The sequence below is a fragment of the Canis lupus genome, chromosome 8 (genome assembly GCF_003254725.2).
Source record: "Canis lupus dingo isolate Sandy chromosome 8, ASM325472v2, whole genome shotgun sequence".
NCBI lineage: Eukaryota > Metazoa > Chordata > Mammalia > Carnivora > Canidae > Canis > Canis lupus.
Window position 1 is genome coordinate 59,587,147 of NC_064250.1, and position 22,427 is coordinate 59,609,573.

Sequence of the window (22,427 nt, forward strand, 5' to 3'; positions counted from 1 at the left end):
CCTCATGGTGGATGGAATGTAGCTGGGGGTGCAGGAGGCAGTGTCAGGGTTGTGCAGCCTGAAGCCCGGAGAAGGAAGGAAACTCGTCATAGAAAGGGTCATAACTATCAAGGGGAGACCACTGTGTTTGAAAGCCCATTTTCCTGCTCATCAAGTACTCGCCCAAGGTTGTGTTGAACTCAGTCTTGAACCGTCAATTCCATGAAATTTCCCAAGTGGCCTATTCATTCAGTAGGTAGCACACTCAACCACCAAGCTACCGGCCTCTCCCCGGGGCAAAGGTAGTAAATCCAGCAGAAGACCTAACACAGGGAATTCGCAGGCTCCTCAGGTATGAGCAGAGCAGGGAGTTGGGTGCAGGCTCCTCCAGCCCCTATCCAACCTCCCCCTCTCTCTATCACACCCACGTTCCACATTGGGGGAAGGAAACAATTTCTATGGAAAACAATCAGAAGTTTCGACTGCTTCTGACTTCTGGGGAAGCCGCATGATCCCGCGGATGGTTTTTTCTACTGAAATATCCATTTGACTGACGGGCCCTTAGGATGTGAGACATGAGGCCACTGACTAAGCTGGTCTGGGTGGGTATGGATTAAGCCAAATAGAACTCAACTGCTTCGTTCAATAACACAAGCAGAGCCTTGGAGCTGTCTGCAGAGGCTGCAGTGAGGGGCCTGGGATCTCAGAAGAAATGGGGAGGCCGTGAGGTCAGCAGCAATGTGGGTGAGGTGAGGGGACCTAGGAAGAGAGGGGGCCTGTGAAAACATCCACACAGCCCAGGACGGCTAATGAATAACATCCAGTCGTAATGCCTGCTGTGCTAAAATCTCTCCCACTAACCCCAGGCCTTCCCTTCAGGTACACAGAGAAGTAGCAGCGTTTCATTCTGGGCTGACGGAGGGCAGGGCAAAAAAAACCCTAAAAAAGCAAAAGAAGGTGAAAGAATTAGGCCAGTTCAGGAAAAGGGAGAGAGGAAAGAACTAGAGAAACCCCAGGCTCACAGAAAACCCTTGGGTACGCTGGGGAAGGCCTGAGACCCTGGAATAGGGGCCCCAGCCTGGTGATTTAGTCACCAGAGGGAGAGCGACTGGCCTGGGAAGCAGGGGGACACAGGGCCTGAGTTACCAACCAGGGGACTCAGGAGTCTTACGGGGACCTTCTCACCTCCACGTCACCACATCTGCCCGGAGAGCAACCAGTTACACGCAGGCTTAGCCAGAGGCCTGGTCTGGAGGCTCCACTTCTCCTACCCCGAGTTCGCTTCCCAGGCGGGCACCAGCATCCCATCACACTCTCCTTCCCTCGGTTCAAGGTCACTCGTGGAGAAATGTTCCCTGTCCCCACTTCCTTCTGTCATTCTACCCGCCCGAAAACCAATGAGAACCAGAGCGGGGAACCCCTGAGGGCCCCCCTTCTGTGCAGCTTTCCTGTGTGTGGGGGGGGGGGGGCAGTTGATTATAAAGACTTTCATTGCCTCGAGCACTGTATCTTCCCCCAGGCTTAGTAAATGGAGGAAATACAAAAGGAAATCCATCAATCATTCAATGAATGACTAATGACAACGTTCCCTCAGAGTTTGTGGGGCAATATTACACAAACAATCATCCATTCTCGTCGTTCTAATGCTCCATCCGAAATATTTGACAGGCTGCCTAGCGACTGCACAGGCTGTCTGAAGCTGAAAGCCACCAGGTCAAGGCCAACTTTTATTACTTTTTCCACAGGAAATATATACTACTTGTATTTCTGAAATCTTGATATATTTTTTTTTTCTTTACCAGGCCTACCCCCGCTGTATTCTGAATCAGTTCTGTCATCATTTCTAAATACTCCTGATCCATTGAGGCAGGATCAATCCCATGGGATTCAGGGCAGAAATATGATTGTAAGTGTTAGGAAAAACTGAAAGACCCATGTTGCTCTACGAAAACTCGGATTCTTTCTCCAGAATGTCCCTTGGCTTCCTCCAACCCCACAGCCCAACATGCTACTTTTACTTCCTTAGTCAGGACACAGAAGCAACATGAAAATGTGCAAAAAAACAAAAAAAAAAACAAAACAAAACAAAACCCACATACTTTCTGGTGCCAGGGAGTCTGGGACTTTGCCGCTTACCAGCGTGCTTACCTAAGGCAAGCCCATCTGTTTCTCTCTGAGCATCAGTTTCTGCATCTGTAAAATGGAAATAATTTTTCTACCTGGCAAAGTCCTTACAAGAATTAAAGTATACAATGCATGTCAGGGGGCATGGCTGAGTGTCAAGCAGAGAGGGGGCCCTCAGGGAAAGTGTCTTTCCACCTCTCTCCTTCTTTCCAGCTATCCAGACTGCTTCCCTTTATCCTTTGACATGAGGATCACTTCCTAATTTGGGGGAGATGGCGGTTAGGAATGAGCTTCGCATTTCTGTTTTCATCTCCAGAATGTCAAGTTCAACTCCATCCTCGGATACCAAGGTATGTAGAGGACTCCAGGCCTCCATCTAGCAAATGGGAAGTGTGGGCGTCAACCCTTCCCCAGCAAAATACTCCATACCCTGCAGGTGCCCCATGAGCTAGTCTAACAGCCCCGGAGCTCCCTGGCTTCAGACCACTGTGAAGCTTTGTCTCAGCTGAGCTAGATCAATACCCCCTCTTCTCCCGGAAGGAGAATGAGTTAACCAAAATACCGAATCCTTTCCTTATTCCTTTGGCAGTAGGCAGAGTGGGAGCACAGTTTTAGACCTTTGTGAAGGCCCGAGGAAGTTGAAGGGGTCATGGAAATCGGGAGAGTGAACCTGTTTGGGTCATCAGCCCATCACGCAGCGAGGGGCCCTGGTCTGGGTTCTTCTTGGGTAAACCTGTCACAGGTTAATGTCAGAAAGGAAACAAGCTGTGCGGAGACCTTATGTAAGTCAATTCCACAAGTACTGATTGAGCAACTGGGTTTTTCTTGGGAGCAGGTGGGTATAAAAATGAAACAAGGCCCTATCCTTGGGGAGTTCCTTCCTCGGCTCCGAGGAGGGACAAACACAAACAAATCATGATGACCATAAAACTATATGCATCAAGTAGCAGAAAACAGAATCAGAAAAGTCTTCCCTGTAGAAGAAATGTCTGAATTCATCCTCAAAGGGGGAGTGGGAGTAGAGGGGGGGATTTCTAGAGTCAGAAAATTCGGTGGGTCATTTCAAGCCAAAGGAAAACAAGTACAAAGTCCCAGCAGGTAAAAAACAGCAGTACGTATTTGGAACGTGTAAGAAATTTCTTCCCTAAGACTGAAGCCCGAGAACCGGGGCTACAGGCAGGGCCAAAGCCACATGGTGACTGTACCCAGGGGTGAAGAGTTGACCCATAGGTGATGGAGAACCACAGGGGAAAGAAGCAGGTGGAAGCACTGCTTGCAGTTTCAGCAACCTCGTGAAGAATGGGAACCTGCTGCTCTCTGGACAGTCACAGTTTAGGAAAGGAGGGCCTGAGAACAAATGTCCTTAGTTGCTCTGCTCTGTAACATCTATCCTGTGACCTTCAGAAAATACAGGGGGAGGGGGCTGACTCTTCTTAGCCAGGAAGAGTTTCTGAAAGGAGCGGAAGGGCAGGTGTGTGAGGGTAGGTATCCTCCACCTAAAATTCTGAGTGAAGAGCATTCCAAATAATTTGGATAAACATCTAAACCATTCAGATGAACCCCATACTGTCAAAGTCAGCAAGTTACCCATCTGCCTGTACTTTGATCCAATGTGAGTCCAGAGAATTCCATTGGGAAAACTCTCACTCCGATGTGCTCAGGCAGTAGGGAAAAGAGGCCTGTCCTGGTCCTCCTCGCCCCTTGGAAGTATTGGTATCAGGTGTAATCTCAAGGGAGTCTCTGAACATCTCTAAGGTCAGAAGAGTACATCTGAGACACAGGAAGGTCTCTTTTATTTCCAAAGTTCCACTATTTGTCTGCATTTGCATGGGGGAGAGTAGATCTAGATAGTGATTCAAATTCACAGAAAGAATTATTGAGAAGTACTATCCACTAAAAAATGGGGTGAGGAAGAAGCTGGAAAGAGAGGTATCCAAGTACTCTGCTAGAGGGGATGCTGTCAGCAGAGACCTGGATACAGGGGATGGGGAGCATCTTACATGCAGATGCCAATTTCTTGCATCCACAGAGCATTGGCACTAACAAGAAGTTTGAGGTTGTCAACACTTGGAAGACAGAAAAGAATTTCCCTCTCTCTAAAGCCAAAGGACCTCGAGTTTTCTTGCTTGGGCCTCTGGATTCTTCTCTTTCTCCACTGTCTATCATGAATGTCTATACTCCCAGCATGAATTCCTTTCTGCCCTAATCCCTTAGAGTAAGAAGGCCCTAGCCATCCACCCATATGTGGTAATCCATCCATCTTGTCAAGGGCTAGTCCCACAGCCAGCACAACCACAAGACTGAGTTTGGCAAGGTTGCCAAGGGGGCTTGGCCCTATGTTCCTGCTCTTATAAGGGAGCCTCTGCTAGCCAGGATCTCCCAGAGAATTTCCCCCAGGCCCATCTTCCCAAAGAAGGCAGAAATTCCTGAGAGAACTGTGTGTCTTATGTAGGTTTGTATCTGGCAGGACATGTAGGTATATATACTTCTATCACAGTCGGCTTGATGGAAACAGAGACCTTCCTGCCCTATCATTTCAGAGGCTTCAGTCCATTACATTGGGCAGTTACTCCGCATAAGGACTTAGCACCCAGCATGATTGGGAACACCAGGAAATAAATAGCATGACCCTGCTTGTTAACATCTTACAGTTTAGCTCTCCAGAGTTTCTCTGGGTTATGGAATACCCATGGGCAAATTTCCCTTTACACAAATTGTCCCTGAAGGCATCGACTAAAATTTAAGATGCATGTAAAATTATGCACTGCTGAAGTAGATACAAAAACCGTATAGAAAACCTAAGGAGAAAGAGGACGGTGGGAGGGAATGGAGAGGGGCAGACTTTTGCTTTCAGCCCCACGGTTTCTCAATCATCTGGATTCTTCCTTCACCAACTCACATTATTTCTGTGTTTTGTGTGTTATTCTCTCTCCACTTGCCCACATGCATCCATTTTCATTATGATTGGACCCTACAGTTGAAGCGAAGGGTACAAGTCTTTCTGAGGACATAAGAAAACAGAGAGACCCTAATTCATTTTGTGGTCAATCATGGCTGAATCAAAATGTTTAGAATCCATTCTTGTCTTTATGAGGTTAATGTGATTTGTGAAGTTTTTAGGTGGCTTCTATGAAATAAAAGCAAAAGAAATATATCCTAAAACTTTTTTGTCCACTTAGGGGAAATCTGACTTGTACATGGAAAAAGGTTGCTGCTTCTCATAGACATATAACCAAGTATGTACAGATAAACACATAATAAAACAACTAATGCCTAAAAGGAATACTAGCTGGGGGGTGCCCATTTGTGGAGGTAAGCTTCGTGAAAGTCTGGAAGGCTGTAGGACTACATGGGGGATCTGAGTCTTGAGTAAGGACAGGTGGGTTTTAGGAGGGGGGAAGAAAAAAGAAGGAGGGTCCTAATGGAAGAGGAAGTCTGCCAAGGATTTCTGCAGAGCCAGAGGAGTTAGTCTCCCAGAAGTGAATGGACCCATGGTTTGTAAGATTATTGTAGGCAAGCACCATGAAATAAGAGTGGACGGGGTGGGGTCATGATGTGTATGGCCAAGTACTTTGAAGATCCCCCAATGGGAAATTAGCAGCCACGTTCATATTCAGTTAGGCAGAGTCATGATATCAACTACACTCAGGGAGAGTGTCTTATATCTTAACTGTCGTAAAGTCCCAAACTTTCAGAATCACCTATAGACTGTCATCCAAAATAAATTCAGGCAACAAGAAAAGGGCAACCCATTTCTACAAACCAAGATAAAGAAGAACTAGTTCTTTTTCTCCCTGGCTAGTTCATCTCCCTACTCCGTACCAATTTACGTAATTTAGGCTTTGCATATGCAGCCATCAGGTACTTCAAGAAGCAGATGGAGAGCAGATGGAGGTTGAGACATCTGAGAATCTTGGGAACAAGAAAACGTCTGGAGGCCCAAATCATTTCCAAAAATGATAGATGGAGTCAAGTGTGTGCAACTTTACATATGTAGTCATAACAAGATATAAAAACAAGAAACCAAATTGCCATTCAGTCATATGATTTATCAGTCGAAATGAATTTAGTGAAATTCAATGCTCCTGGAACTAACAGCCTTTTCGCTTCTTGTTCCCTATTTCAGTTAGACCAATACCTGCTGTTATCCCCATTTCCTGGAGAATCTAAACTGCATAGGGTGCAGCCATTAAACATCATAGAAAGAGGTATTAATGTGAGAAAATATAATGCATTGCTAAATACAAAAGCAGGCAAGAGGGTAGTATGGTAACATTTTTATTAGAACACTAAGTATTACATGCATTTATATACATTTATAGATAAATCTGGGAGGAGGAGAAGCTAAATATAAACCAAAATATATTGTTATTTCTGCATAGACATGACTGCAGATGGATTTTTCTTGCTTTTCTTCCCCTGATAACTACTCAAATTCAATACTGAGCATGTACTTTTAAAGTAACAAAAGAACTGTGATTTTTTTGAAACTGTGTAAGTATGTGGGATAAGATAAGACCTAAGGATTATAGTTTTGATTAGTGGAGATTCCTGAGTCTTTTGTCCTTCCCCTTTTTTTTTTTTTTGACATTCAAACTATTTTTTATTTAATCTCCACCAAAAAACCCTTGTAACTTAATAAGAACACAGATAATTAACAAAGGGTGACTATCTGAGCATACACCTGGAAAAAGATGATACACAGGTAATAAGCAAGCTTACAAAAGTATGCTCTACATCCTCTAGCAGTAGGAAGTTGCCAATGCGAACAGCAGTGAGATGGTGCTGACACCTTTTAGAAATGCTATATTTTTTTAAAATTTTATTTTAAAAATTTTTTATTGGTGTTCAATTTGCCAACATACAGAATAACATCCAGTGCTCATCCCGTCAAGTGCCCACCTCAGTGCCCGTCACCCAGTCACCCCCACCCCCTTTGTCCTTCTCTTTGTAAGCAATTTGGCGATAGAAAGCGATAAAAGAAGTTCCTGGTTAATTTAGACCTGTTACCAGTCCTCCACTACCAGCAATGTGGGCAGTATCCCACATATTAATGCAGGTATTTCTGCAAGTGATTAAACTCATCGAGCTAGAGTGGGGAGTGGGAAGGGGAGTGATGGATCCCCATAAAATGAACATGGATGTTTTGAAAATAAGACAAATAGTAATTTCAAATATTCAATCCAAGGTGTTTGTATGCTCTCACATGCCCCCAGACACTTAGTCACCAACAAGGACTGTCTGAGTTTATGGCTGCCAGAGTGATGTGGGTTTCATTTAGAAGATGGATCGCTTGTGTCCTCACCTTCTGAATCATAAGCAGTTACAATTAATGCATCTCAGCACACCACCATGCAACACAGAAGAGAAGCAGAGTTTCTTGCTGAAAAGCAGAGTGGTATCTATCCCAGATCACCACTTCCCCAAGCCCTCAGTAGACCACCATAGATAGATAATGTCCTGCCTGCAGCCATAATGCCAAAAAACACACTAATATTATTTCTCTGAATGGCTTCCCTAACTCTGCCATCCAAAATGAATAGCTAACATGTAATTAATAAGACTTATCAAAACAGGTTTCTCCTCCTCATCCTGAAAACCCATTGGTAATTACCATTATTAGGCTGCATTCAGCATCTATAAATCAGGATAGAAACTAAAGCTGCCATAGATGTTTCCTACCTACACATTTTCTTTTCTTGGAATGGAGTGCCATCCAAGTTCACAAAACATTGGCAGCAAGATGGCAGACTGGGACACCAAGCAGGTGGGACAAATTCCCACAATGTCAGTATCTCCAAGATTCTTTTCCTTTGTCCTTCAAGAGATTCCCAATAGTCTCCATTTCTCTCCCTCTGAACTAAAAAACAAAAAACAAAGGCCAACAGCCTCTGAGGTATTCTAACCCTGGTAGTCGTAAATCAGATTGGGTGAAAAACACTATTTGAGCCAATGAGCTTCTCTTACCATGCCATTTTAGGGCTTTCTAAACTTTAACATATGTATAATCGCCTGGGGACCTTCGTAAAATGCAGATCCTTTAGTCTGGGCTGGGACCTGTGATCTGGAATTTCTAAGGAACTCCTACATGATGTTCACAATGTGACCAGACCATGGTCCATATTTTGGGTAGCAAGAACCTTGACTTTTCTGGCTCTGGCATCTTCTGTATCCCATTGGTTGAAAAAATTCACTAAAATCAGTTTTGCCTCATGGTGATCCAAGGTAAGTGAAATTTAATGTGGTGGTAAAGAACTTAACCCTGAGCAGGGCATATCATGAAGGAATTCCAGTACTTTTTGTGCCCTGGACATTCAGCAAAATGTGGACAAAAAAGGGAGGGGACAGCACAGGAGAGACATAAAGTGACATATAGGAGAAGACATATTCAAGGTCCTTCCAGAAGCTAAAAGGATGAAAAAAGCTGATTACCATATGCTTACCCTACTGAAGCCAAAAAAAAAAAAGAAGAAAAAGAAAAAGGAAAAAGAAAAAAACAGACACCAAAACAACTCCAGAAACAGAACAAAACTGAAACAGAGGGGTTGATTTTTCTAAACTATTTTATCTTGGAATATAAAATGTTGAGAAAAGGGGGAAGGATTTTTCAGATGAAAAGGAGATCATTTTTCTGGTGCCTCCGTAGGTGATTGTCACTGGCTGAAGCCATCAGAAAACCAGTAACTAGGCCCTCTCTGCATTCAACACTAGAAATGCAACTGTATAAACACATGAGCCACAGAGCAGATTCATTCAACAGGTCACAGTAATGAGACTCCTTCATTCCTAATTTCCAATGTTTTATGATTACAGGACACACATGAACTAAGGATGCCTGGGGAGGATACATTTACTGCCTTCTTCGTGAAGCATCTGTACCTGCTCTTGAGTCTATCAAAGATGCCCACTCCTCTGTGATTTCCCCTTACATGAGATGGATAAAAGTATATTGGTGTGCTCAGATATCCCTATACCATAGTTCATCAAGGATACAAGGAATCATACACCCATACTCTCAGGTCACAGAGGACTCTGAGGCCCACATGACTTGTCCAACTCTGAGTTGAGGGAACGTCCTACCATGCTAGGAAGGGAAAGTTATTTATGGAAGAATCACAGAAGCTCCATGGTGTCTGGATTTGGATTCTGCTTGACCCAGATTCAGAACTCATTTACAATTCCTCTGCCTTCCCAATTTGCAAGCTTCAGGGAAAGAGCAAAAGGCCAAAAGGGGAAATGTGAACAAAAATGCATACTTCCTCTGCAGGGACTGCTTGCAGGAAACAGCAGATCCCCTGAAAGAGGTGCCAAACCTGAGAACCCAGCTATGAATCACTGTCCCAGGGACAGGATGGGGGCAAACCACACAGCAACTCTGGCAGGTAAGAAGCCAACCTCTGGCACCCATGTGAAAGATTGTGCTTGCACTTAAAGGATATTCTCTGTATTGTCCTAGACAACAATAGCCAGAAGCCAAAACTTGGACCTGCCCAGCTGGGAAAGAATCTAAGAATTAAGGTAAATGAAAGTATTCTCACGTATGCAATGTCTGTAACTTCCTTTAATTGTCAGGGTAAACATTTTTAAAAATTTTGTCAGTATTATAATAGGAAGAGAAGAGAGAAAGACAAAGGGACTCATCCTCAGAATCCCTGAATGTGAAGGGAAAGCATTTTGGATACCCTGACTCTCCACTACAAAAGATTTCTTGGGCAAGTGGATTTCTCCTTCAAGATGCAAACAAGTATAGTTAAGTACTGGCTTGAACAATAAGCAAGCTCAATAAAGACCTGGAAAGTCTGAACTCTACCTCTCCAACAGTCAGAGCTTCTGTGTGGACCTTGCCAACCCCAAAAATAGCACCATCTTCGAAATGTTAAATCCCAAGTCCTGGCGAACATCTCCCACTCTCCATCCAACTCTTAATTCTTCCCTGGCCTTATACCAGCTCTTCAGTCTCATTGATCCTGTACTCCCCTCTTCCCTCCCAGCCAAACCCCTCTTTGTGGCTTCTCTTCCAGTTCTGGAAAGATTTATAGTGAGACTCATAGTGAATCCTTCCCCACCCCTCCCAACATCCTCAATGTCCTAGCCCCTTCTCTTCCAGGACCATCTGCCCTATTGCCAACCTTGGATCTGTCCAAACATTCTCCCCCTTCTATGCCTCAACCCCTGTGCTGCTGAGCACTGCTTGAGAAGTCACCACGCAGGGTCTGCAGCTTTTCCTGGGACTTCAGTGTCCCATAACAACCTTTTCAAATCCTACCACGGCTATTCCAAACTTCACCACTCTTACCAAATCCCCCATTGCATCTCCAATTCCCTGCCCTCAGCAGATGGTCTTGCATCCTACTTCACAGAGGAAAATACAGCCCTCAAAAAGGTCAGGCAAGACCCCCCGTACCTATGAATGTGTCCAAACATGTGTCCACCTTCATTTCATTTCCTTCGGAGAATGTAATCCATTCTCATGTTTGAAGCAATCCCTCACCAATGCTCGACATCCAGCCTCTCTCTCCCCTCTTTCTGGCTCAAGCCCCTGTCTGCCCCCAGTGCTTCCTCTCTCCTCTGCTCAACCCTTCTCCTCAGGTTCCCTTTGTTCAGCTTTAAAATGTGCCACAGGGCTACCATCCATACCTGTGGAAAAAGCAGTTTCCACTGATCTTCCATCTTCTTGTGCAATTGCTTCAGATTCCCTGCCAAGTTTGCCAAAGAAATCAACTCTATTGCCTCCTTCACTGCCTCCTTTATTAGCTCACTACATCCAAGCTCCTCACTCTCCCTCACTACTGAAAATGTTCTGGCAAAGGTTATAGGTCACCTCCTAAATGACAGTCCCAGGCTCAGTGGATACTTTTCAGACCCTATCTTACATGAATGCTTTACTCCTTCTTTCTCAAAAATCCCTCACCCTCTTCTAGCCCTGGCTCTGGTTTCTGTGATCCCACTCTTCTGTTTCTCTCCCCCCACTCCTGCTTTACTAACTTCTGCCAGTTTTGCTTCTTCCTTTGGCATGCCCTAAGGTTCTCCTCTTCTTGTTCCACATGTTCCAGTGGAAGGCTCTTACCCACACTCATGGCCTTATCTCATGGATGGGCAAATGGACCCAGAGCAATCAAGTCCTTTTCTAACCATCTCTGGGTCCAAGTTTTCTAAAGAATGTACAGGTATTTCATTGCCCGACTGATCCTTTCCCACAACTTCCAAGTCACAAGAAGGTAACCACTAAGTCTGGGTGCCTTCATATAGAAAAGGGTCTCAAGAAGTTAGAAAGGTTGAAGATGCAAGAGAGAGGAGGAAAGAATGGGAAAATCCAGAAAGAATGGGATTATTGAGGGCACAAGTGCAAGCCTTTACTTTGGAAATAAGCTGTGTCTCTAAGGAAGAAAACCTAGTATTTATTGAGTGCTTACAGGTGTCAGCAAGTACAAGGGATTTGCATATAATAGTCAATTTAAGCTCACAATAATCTGGTGAGGTATTCTCATTCCTGTTTTAAAGAAGAGGAAATACATGCCAAACAAGGTTAATTTGCCCAAGATCACAAAGCTAGTAAGTGCCAAAGTCAAGACTGAAGCCTAAACCACTCTCTCCAAAGTCATTGTCCCTAAGGCATGAGAGAAATAAAAGAAGGATCCTGGAGAGAAGAGAAATTGCAAGGTGGAGAGAAGGGAAAATGAGAAGTCTGACAAGCTTCTGGCTATGAATATGAATAGAAAGAAGAAAAAATATCACAAAACCTAATAAATTCAAAAACTTGGTAGAATATTGCCCAGTGCCTTCCCATGACCCAATGTCCCTTTCTCCATACAACCCAATTATTCTTAACCTTGAGATTTAAGGTACCTTCAGACACACAAGGAGAGAAGCCAGTACTGTCTGGCTGTGTCTCTGAAGGGATGCAAGTGTTAAGAGGAACAGGCCAAAGGACAGTTTAACTGAATGGAACCTTCATGAAGGCAAGGTACTACCACCACCCTCAAATCTGGGGGGAGGAGACTTTGGGGGGCTTCAGACTTTGATTGCTTTCACATTCCAATGAACACATGACTCTTCTTCCATAATCACTACTCATTTTCTTGTTCATTTCCCACTTGATTATAAGCCACTTCAATTATCTCAGTGCCCAAACCTGGCACATAGTAAGCAGCCAATGAATATGGGAGGGAGGGAGGGAAGAAGAGAGGGAGGGAGGGAGAGAGGGAAAGACAACTGGAAAACCTATATACAGACACAGATGAAACAATTTTAAATGAGCAGAAGACCTGTCTCACGTAGACAGCTAAAGATCTGGATTTAAGATCCAGAAAATATGGTAGAATTTCTGAAAAATTCAGGGGGGCTCAGCTCAATGGAAAAGAGGTTCAAAAGGTCCATAGTGGCCAAGACAAAAAGGGAAATCCTCAGGAGGGGAACAGAGAACAGTGTGCTCTAATCTTTATTCCCTTGAGTGCCAGGACTATAAGCTAGCACAAAGCCTGGCAAACAGGTATTCCCTAAAAGCATCTTGAATGACTATGAAGCTCATCTTCATCTCTAAGGCCCTTTCCAGCTCTGACATTATGGGACTCTGCCTTTTAGGATCTTCTGTGGCTGGCAAATCCCTATGACCACTCATTCTTGGCCCTGACAAAATAGACAAGAATGAAATTGCAAGTTGGAAGATAAAAGTAGGAGTGAAAGCTTGACCTTGGAAAGCAGCCTCACTGTTCCAACCCCACCCCCAGATCTCTGTATTGCTAATGAAACCAATGTTTTCTCCAAGAAAGACCATTCTGCTGATTGATGGAAGCAGACATTGTGTTGCGAGATGAGCCAAGTTTGAGAGTCTTCCTCCAATTACCTTTTGATTAATGGTCTACACCACAAAACTCTGATCCATATTTGCCCCACACTGGAGCCCTCCATAACATAATTCTATGAAGAGGAGGGCTAGTTCTCAACTTGAGGCATATTTCCACTCCACTCCCTCTCTTCTCTTTTTACCAATGGAGCTCAGCCTGGTTGGCCTCATCTAAGGATGAATGATTTAGGGAAACTGCTCTGTGCCTTAAGTAGAGGCATGCAGGCCACAGTAGGAAGAATTCCTAGTGAGTTTTTGCCTGAGTTTATTAGTGGGCAGTTCATAAAGAAGGAAGGGAAATGGGGGGAGAGAGGGAGGGAAGTGGGGAGGGAAACAGGGAAGAATGGAGAGAGGGACACAGGAGAAAGGAAGGCAGGCAGGAAAAGGTGGAAGAGAAGGAAGGACATATATGCAGATACAGATGAAATCAGAACTGAAAGGGACAATAGCCCCCATCTCAAGTCCACAGATTTAAACAACAACAACAACAACAACAGAAAATTGTGTTAAATTCATTTTTGAGAAAGGAGAAGACGCTGAATCAAAGTTCTTAAATAACTTGATTCGGATCTCATGGCCGCTGTTTTCTAGCTGGATGATGAAGTCCCTTTAACAAGATGCTCAGATGTGCGAATACTTTCTTTCCCTGCCTGAAAGGACTGGAAGCACCTTCTAAATCCATGGTGCTCTTCCTTCATGCAGGTTTGTGTTCCTAGACAAGGTTGTAACTGAATTTGTTTTTCGGGCCTCATCCTTCCTCATAGACCCGCCATGCTCCCCCACAGCCTGGAGGATAAAGTCCAAGGCTCTCAACATGGTACTTGAGGTCCATCATGGGCCTGGCCCCTCCACATTCCCATTTTGGTCTTTCCATTCTAACAGCAACCCTGTGGCTCATCCCAACCCAAGCTTTTCTGCACTTTTGCTCTCAGTTCTGCTGGGAGCCCTCACCTTCCCAGGCCAACTGCTACTCAGACCTCTTCCCAAAGTCTGCCATGACCCCTCCTTGCTCATTTCCACTGCTAGGTGGTGGCTGGGAACCCCCACCCTGGGCATGCCACTGTCATTGCACTGGCCACATTCTATGATGTTTGTCGGCTTCATGGATTTCACCCTCAACAAGATAACAAGGTCCTCTGGGCAGATCCATCACTGGATCCCCCGCCTTTGAGCACCATGTCCCACACACAGTAGGCATTCAATAAATGTTTGTCGGGTGAAGGGATGAATGAGTGATCATCTTCTCTCCACACCTGAACCCCAGATGTCCTTTAGAAGATGGAAAACAAAGTTTGAAGCCACTCTTGTTTGTTAATTCTTCCCTCCAGCCCCTTGGTAGGTGCATATTTTGTGCCTTTTTCTCCTCGTATCTTGTTTCTGTCTTACTCCCCTTTGTCACTTTAGTGGCATGCCAGCTCCCATATGCTGGAAGCCTGGACATCGTGCCACCAGAAAGTGTCAACTGCCAGAGATGGGTCTGAGTCAGCTGGGGGCATCAAAAGGCAAGGAGATGTCCCTGAAATCTATTTCTAGGGACTCAGGGTGTGTTGGGAGACAGTGATTTCTGTTTCAAGAAAACCAAGGAGAGCCTGATGTACAAGTACGGGTGCCACATCAGGAATGTTGTATTGCCTTCTGGATCCCTCCCAACTCGTTGGAGACGTACAACTAGCAGCTGGAGGGCCATCTCTCAGGATTACTGTAGTGAGAACGTAGGCTCTGTATGGAACGTTGGAATAAGTGACTTCGAGATTCTCTACCCCTCTATTGGCAGCTATCTTTGAATATGGTTTGGAGAAATGGCAGTAAGCCTCTAATTGGGATCATGATTCAGACCCACCGACTCATTCCCTTCCTTCCCAGTAAGGGGCACTGGAACTAGGTCCCCATATCCCTTCTCCCTGTCCTAGGGAAGGGTGGGCATTCTCCTCCCCTGGGTTCTTACAAGGTCCAACCTATGAAAAGAAAGTGAAGATTGAAGTTCCAGAGAAAGACAGTTACCATTACATAAAAGAAGAAACACATCCATCCCTGGGCCCTGCTGATATACACACAACATATGTGACTCCACCCTAGTTATTCAAGCTCGTGTGGACAGCAGCGGGCTTGATAGACATGGTTTCAGTGCCTTTGGCACAAGCACCTCCCAGGACCCTCTCTTGGATATACATAGTTAAGGGCCAGCCCCAGGACCTTCTAGCATCTTCCATGGCCTGCCTGCCAGTTTGATTGTTGGCAGCAGCCCAGAGCCCTCACACAGCCCAGCAGCCGAAGAGGAAATGATGAGTACTGCATGACAGAGTCAGGGGGGAGGGGGGACTTCTGAGATGCAGATGTGAGAGAAACTCAGGGCAGGGGACTTCCCCGGGCAGCTGCAGGCAGGGCCAGAGAAATACTGCTTTGTGGCTCTTGCTGCCATCTTCACCCTCTGGGTAATAGGCGATCTCTCCCTGGAGTTTCGTCACACTCAGAACAACTGGACTAAGATGACTCCTGGAAAAGAGTTTGGGAGTAAAGAGGAATGATGAGGGCAGCCCGGGTGGCTCAGCGGTTTAGCGCTGCCTTCAGCCTAGGTCATGATCCTGGAGACCCAGGGTCGAGTCCCGCATCGGGCTCCCTGCCAGGAGCCTGCTTCTCCCTCTGCCTGTGTCTCTGCCTCTCTCTCTCTGTCTCTCATGAATAAATAAAATCTTTAAAAAAAGAGAGAGAGAAATGATGATCTGGACCGCATGAAGGCATCCTCCGAAGTGGGGGTGGTGGCAGAAACCTGTCCCCATGATGCAGGGCTCTGGGCAGAACAGAGAGGAGCCTCCCATTTGGCAGCAATGAAGGGAGAAATGATGGCAAGAAGAGGCAAGCCACTTTTTGTAGTAACTATCCTGTGACTGGCCGGGAAGGTTTTCCTGGCCCACATGGCCCCAGGAAATGGGGCCCCTGGATACTGCTGCTGTGCTCCACAGGGCAATGGGCTGCAAAGTCACTGCTTGTCACCGCCCTGCCTAAAGAAAGGCACAGGCTCTGTCTGCTTGGGTCTGGAGTCTCGTCCCATACCTTGCCCATTGATGCACTACCACCACCACCTACCCTCCCAGACCCCGTGAAGTTCATGGGATGGACCTTTTAAAAAAAAACAAAACTGTAAACTTTTGCAAAGCACAGAAACTACTCCAAGGCACACAAATACTATTAATATACCCTACTCCCAAACATTCCCCACACCAGCTTTCCTGGCCTCCTAAAGCCAGGAGGAAGTGGGGTCTTCCAATGTGAGAAATGACTTCTAAATGCCAAGAGATATTTTTGAATAGAATCCTGTAAGACATGAAAGGGTCCATAGGAAACATGGATAGAAACAACAGCATGGCCTACAACCAAACCCCCCAAACTGCAGGAGGAACTTCTTGCTGAAGGCCAGTTGCCCAGCTTTAGCAGACTCTGCAGGCAAGGAGAACTGGGCAGAAGGTAGAGGTGGGGTAATGGCCAGTGCCCTCCATCCTCCTCCCCAGGAGCCACATCTGGTGAAGAGAAACCATCCAGGATGAGGAGGAGAGCAGGTGTAGCCTAGGGGAAGGATTCCAAAAAGTCCCCATAAGGATGAAGCCCACCCACATCCCTCCAATAGACTCCCTCCCCCCCCCTCCCCCCGTTCATAACTGCTTCAAGGAGGATGGGACTCAGGGAACAAGAGAGGGAGACAGAAAAAGAGGAAGGTGAAGACACTACCTTGTATTTTCCACTACACACTCGTACCTCATATGTAACCTGGACAGCCTACCACATTCCCTGATAGGTGGTGAACTCTCTGGCTTTCCCTAGTGATATTACGGATGGACAGCCTATAACTTATATCGAGCTCTGACTTATCTTTTCACTGAGCTGGATGGGGCTGGGGGGGTGGGTGCTGTTAATATTCAGGTACAGTCATTACAAGGCATCGCTATTGCTCGACCCTGGAGGGTAACTGTGCTTTAACTGAGACACAAGGGAAGGGGAGCTCTGGATGGGGCTCCAATCACAGATGGTTGCTCATCCTCCAGCCACTGGGGAGGAACAGTCCTCGATTCCTGGAAGTCAGAATCCCAGCCTTAAGAGACTCCCCCAAGTGACTCTGGAGAGAGATGAGTTACCCTAGGCTATCTGGTACCATTGATGACAAAGCAGTGGTATCTACTGGAGCCCCTCCCTGTTCCCTCTACTGTGATGTAATTGTCATGTTTGGATTGGACGCTTCATGGCAGGGAAGCGCCAATAAGAAGAATGTGGAATCTAGAGCTGAGCACGTATCTATTTTCTGTCCCAATCCTGTCTTCCCTCAAGGTGTGACCTTGGGTGCATCACTACAGTTGTCTGCCCACCTTAGCAAACAGGACTTGCATTTGTGTTATGGTAAAAAAAAGGAGACAGTCAAGCTTAACCTTCTCGATGAGTCTGACGAGCCAAGAATGACTGAAAGACTCTTTAGTTTCTTTTAGTGTTAAAACATAAAGAAATGGAAAATAAATTGGAAAGGAGAAATCATACCCCCTAGAGAAACGGACTAGTCAAATTCTGAGTTGTATATTTTTTCCACTTAATCAATTCTCTTCTTCTGTACAGATAACCACATAGAATAAGAGGACAGAAACACTTAGTATTAAATATTGTACATAACTATTTAATTAATAATAAAATCATTAACTGTGTGTGCATGTACCTAGCACATAGTTAAGAGCTTCCTATATGGTAGCCCTGGAGTATTCTAGCCTCTTTTTTTTTTTTAAATCTTTTGTGAAAGGTCATGACCTCTTGTTTTGTTCTAATGGCCTTCGGGACTTCTTCTGGGTCTCTTGTCAGAGAAAAGGCCCAGAATCCTGAGCTTAAAGATACAGAAATGGGGGAGATCCTCACCACTGTTAAGCCTGAACATCATTTTTGTTAAACGAGGATTCTCATTTTACACTTTCCTGCTCCCTTTATCTGCTGATCCTCTCCAATAAACTTCCCCCCAGGAAAGAACTTGGGGCAGGACACCTGCTTTGTAACTTTGGTGAAGACCCCTGATGTTTCTAGATGCTCACCTCCCCTTCGACAGATGGCAACTGTTTGTGCTGAGATCCAGCATCCAGCCTAGTGCTGGGCCTTGGCAATGAGTTTCATACTGATGGACCCCTCCACCCTGACACTGTCTTGAGATGTACTGAGTTGAAGCCTAGCATTTTCAACGTATGGCCTTGCAACCAAAAATCCCCTGGCCAGAGTCAAGCACACTGTGCACTTTTGCAGGCATCCATATGGGGATGCATTGTGCTGTCTTGAGTATTTGGTTGGACCCTAGGAAAAGCCATTCTAGGAAAACCTCCTCTGTCCCAGCAACCTTTTCTTCCTCTTGTGGAGCATGGCACAGGGGCTGCCATAGACATCCAGGGAGAAAACAGTCTCCTCGAGCTGACCCGCTTATCTTCCCATTGGAAGGCCCTCCCTAATCCCTTCAGTTCAGGTCCCTTTGAGGTCCTTCTATAACCTCAGGCTACCTCTTCTTGCTTTTGATTGTTGCTAAGATCATTTTTCTGAAAGCTCTCACCTGTTCAGGGCTGGCCTTCCCCAAATCCAAGACTACCTTTAGCTTCCTGGCAGGCCTCTGTACCTCAGACTAGGCAGGATCATCTATGTGGGGATTCCCTTATCTCCTATACTCATTGTCCAGTAGTTTTGGCTCATGTGCCCTGACTCTGCACCAGGACATGCAGAATATTACCCTCGTGGGATCCTTGCCCTCCAGGAGAAGAAGAGCCTCTGGTTCTACCTGCTTCCAGATGCTCTGAGGAGCATCTCTCCTCTAGGGAGATTATTTCACCTCTTAGCTTCTGGAAGACATTTTTGCCTGGATCCCCTATCTTTTCTCCTTTACCAGTTCTCATTTTTCCATCACCATCCACCAAGCATTCGGACTTCTGAGAAAATAAATAGCCAGGGAAATGCTAGGTTACTTTTTCTTCCTTTGCAGTCACATCCTTCTTTTACTTGAATTGAGGTGGGGATGGGGGCATGCAGAAGGTAGACAGAGGAAAAGGAAAAGGAAAACTCAGGGAGAGACAAAACCATGTTTGTACCACACAGTGATCCTCCAGCCCCGTTGAGAATATGCAGTCAGCTTTTCGTGATCATGTTCTTTCGTCTAAGAGCTCCTGAGATGACTGAGGAGGTGGGCCCCTCTCAGATGCACACATGCCTATTTTCCGGGGGGGGGGGGGGAGTCCTTCCTCAGATTGGCAAGAATTGATTTTGGACCCCAGATCCCACAGGGCTGAGCTAGTGAAGGGAGAGAGCCCAGGGGCAGGCATGAGTATGTGTCTGGGTGCCCAGAGGGTAGCCAGGCCTGGGCGAGTCTGGAGTTCAGTCCTATGACCTAGTTTGGCCATGGGGCCGATTGGATCTCTCTCTCTCCCCCTGGAGGGACCCCCACTGCTGCCCTCATCCCTCCTACTCCCTCAGGCAAATAAACTCTGCTGGGCCCCACCTCCTCACTGCTGAGGCTGGAAGAAGATAAAAAGTAGTTCAGCTGAGGGTGTTCCTGGTCTCTAGTTACAGGAAACTACCAACCCATCCCTTCCTCAAAAAGAGATTGTCCGGTTGAAGGCACTGCTCAGACACAAACCAAGTGTTTCTAGAATAGGAATCTTTCACAAATCAAGGAGAAAACTGATCTTCTGTTCCTGCCTAAGAAACAAGATGTTATAGGTTCAAATCAAGAAAAGTCATTTAAGACAGAAAAAAAGTTCAGGTATGCAAGAAATGGTGAAGTTCTTTATTTTTTCTGTAAAGCAACCTAATACCCTTTCAAGTAGTGAGGGAAATTCTAGTCTGGTTGGTGGTTTGGGCTGGGCTTTCCTGCATCGCTTCCTCCGGTGCCCCTGGCCCCTCTGGCAGGGCTACCCAAGGGCTTCTCGGATGATGCTCATCATGCTGTCTGTCCTTTCTCTTTAGGGGGCTGTACAAAGGACCCCAGACTCTGTCCCCAACCTAAGACCATATCCTCTGACTTGGGGAAGTCCTTTTCCCATCAGTGTGCTCCAAGCCGCTGTGCTTCTGTCAAATGAAATCCTCTCGTGGGCCTGGCTCTTGAACCAAAGAGGTGGGAATATTCTTGCCATTATGTTCCTCCCTTGAGGAAATGAAGCCAGAACCTAAGATCTGCTTGATATGAGACTAGAGGGAGGGAAAACACACGGAAGAGAAGCGAAGGTACTGCATGTGCTTGAGTCACATGTGGGCTATCAGAAGGAGTTACGATTCCTGTTGTAATTGGGGGCCAATGGCACTTCTCTTCTGTTCATCTTTTGAGTTTGGCTTAGCATTTGTGATTTATTTGAGTCATTATAAGGCATTTCACCCTTAAAAGGAAATGCCTTATAACAAAGTAATCCCTAGCAAGGATTTATTTGTGATGTGCTCAGACAAATGGATTGATCTTAAATATTCTCACACAGAATTACACTTTGGAGCCATTCACACACCCCTGCTCCCTAACCAGTCTTAATCTATTTTCTTTAAGATGATGCCTCTTGTAGAAACCCTGCTTTGACTGCCATGGTGCCCACTGATCCTCATGCTCTCTGAATTCCTAGCCCCCCTGTGCTTTTGAACCAAATCACATGCTGTCCTACTATTGCTCTTCCTCCAATGGGATTGCAGGATTTTACCACCCAGAGAAACATTGTGCAGGGCTGCCTAACTGTACAATGTGAGATCGGTGAGGGCAGGGACTATGGCTTTGCCATCCCCTGCCACTCTCCCAGGACCTCGTACCAAAGAGGCTCCATAAATGTTGGTAAATGGATGGATGGATAGATGGATGCAATCTGCAATCTTAGTCTGTTACCATCACCACTGGTGTTTCTTCCCTTTCCTCCCCTCAACAATAATTCGGTGGTGAAATTATTTTGGATTCGTATTCACTTATACGAATAATGGGACAACCTATCACTTTTCTTTTTCCTTTGGAATCTGACAAGTAAATAACAATGTTTTTTTGCTTTGTTTTGTTTTTTTAAGATTTATTCATGATAGACACAAAGAGAGAAGGAGGCAGAGACGCAGGCAGAGGGAGGAGCAGGCCCCATGCTGGGAGCCCGATGCGGGACTTGATCCTGGGACTCCAGGATCGCACCCGGGGCCAAAGGCCAAACTGCTGAGCCACCCAGGGATCCCTAGAACAATGTTCTTTTAAGGCATACATTAATGTCCTACCTAAAATACTGAAATGTACACCCAGAAATTATGTTAGCATTATATGTATTTCTTATTTCTTAACATTTGCAAATTTCTTAACATTTGCAACTAATCTGTTCATTCCAGAATGGTGGAGTTCTCCAAGGCTCTTCATTTCAAAACAAACTTATATCTTCTGAAGTCTTACAGGTTCTTTGCCTCAGGTATTTGCAAATCACTCAAAACAGCCATTGATGTAGGTGGTTTATAGATAACACAGATTGCTCTATTGGAAAATATTTTAATGTTATCATGTTCCAAGTGAGGAAAAAATCCTTATTTATCTTAAGTGATTCCATGTAATAATTAATGACCTTTAAAATTCATTTATTAAACACAACTCTTTCAAACAGTTTATGAGAGACATTATATATATTTGTGTATATGTATATAGCTTTAGATTCTTTTAGTGCATTTTTTAATTTATTTCTAAGAACCACTCACTAAAAATTTAAAATATTTCCCACAAAGGCAATGGATGGATGTTGACTTATGTGCCATCTCAAATTCGTATGGCCAGGTATACCCTAGCACCAATCCTGGAATAGTTTTATATTAAGGTGTTTACACTGCTCTGGCTCCTGTGATTGATGTAAGGCCATGGAGGTAATCAGGTAAAAGCTGTCTTTGGAGTCAGTGTTCTGTATGCAGAAATCTTCCAATATACTTGCCGTTTTTGTCTGGACTGCTACCCTGTGCCCTAGGATTCCCTCTCACACTGAATCCGCCCAACCTTCCCTCAAGCTCACCCCACATTTGGGTTCTCTTCCTCTGTTCCTACAGTCCACAGAGGCTCCTTACTCAACACGATGGTTTTGGTTGGCTGTTTATCCAACAAATGTCTTTTGAGCTTCTACCATGTTCTGTGCACTATGCCAGGCCCATGAAAACAATGAGGGAACAAGATGTCCCTCTAGGATCTCTGGATACAGGGAAGATGGACAATTGCAACAATGGAGTGACAGCTGTCACCAGGGAAATCATTGGAAAGCCATCAATTCCAGTCCTGGAGGGGCAGAGAGGCTTCCAGAAAACCGATTCCCACAGCATGGTGGCTATGAAATTGAGCACCTGTGAGATGCCTCTGGGATTCTTAGGGCTAACTGGAGAGGAATTTGAGGGGCTGGATCCCCACAAAACAGCTGGGCAGGACCAGAGAAATATTGTATCTGGGTACTTTGGGCTTCTCTAGGAAACACATGTCCATTTACAAGAATTTTGGAAAATTCTTTAA

The 22,427-nt window shown here is 45.4% G+C and overlaps 1 long non-coding RNA gene across 1 annotated transcript in view; it reads right to left on the reverse strand.

Moving 5' to 3' along the window:
* The window catches only part of LOC112657421 (uncharacterized), a 29,021-nt gene extending 16,791 nt beyond the window's left edge, over positions 1 to 12,230 (reverse strand). Inside the window, exons 1-2 of the long non-coding RNA XR_007412484.1 lie at positions 5,003 to 12,230; positions 2,128 to 2,172 (exon numbers count right to left, since the gene is read on the reverse strand). This is a non-coding gene — a long non-coding RNA (uncharacterized LOC112657421). The remainder of the gene's footprint in view (positions 1 to 2,127; positions 2,173 to 5,002) is intronic.
* Between the last annotated feature and the right edge of the window lie 10,197 nt (positions 12,231 to 22,427).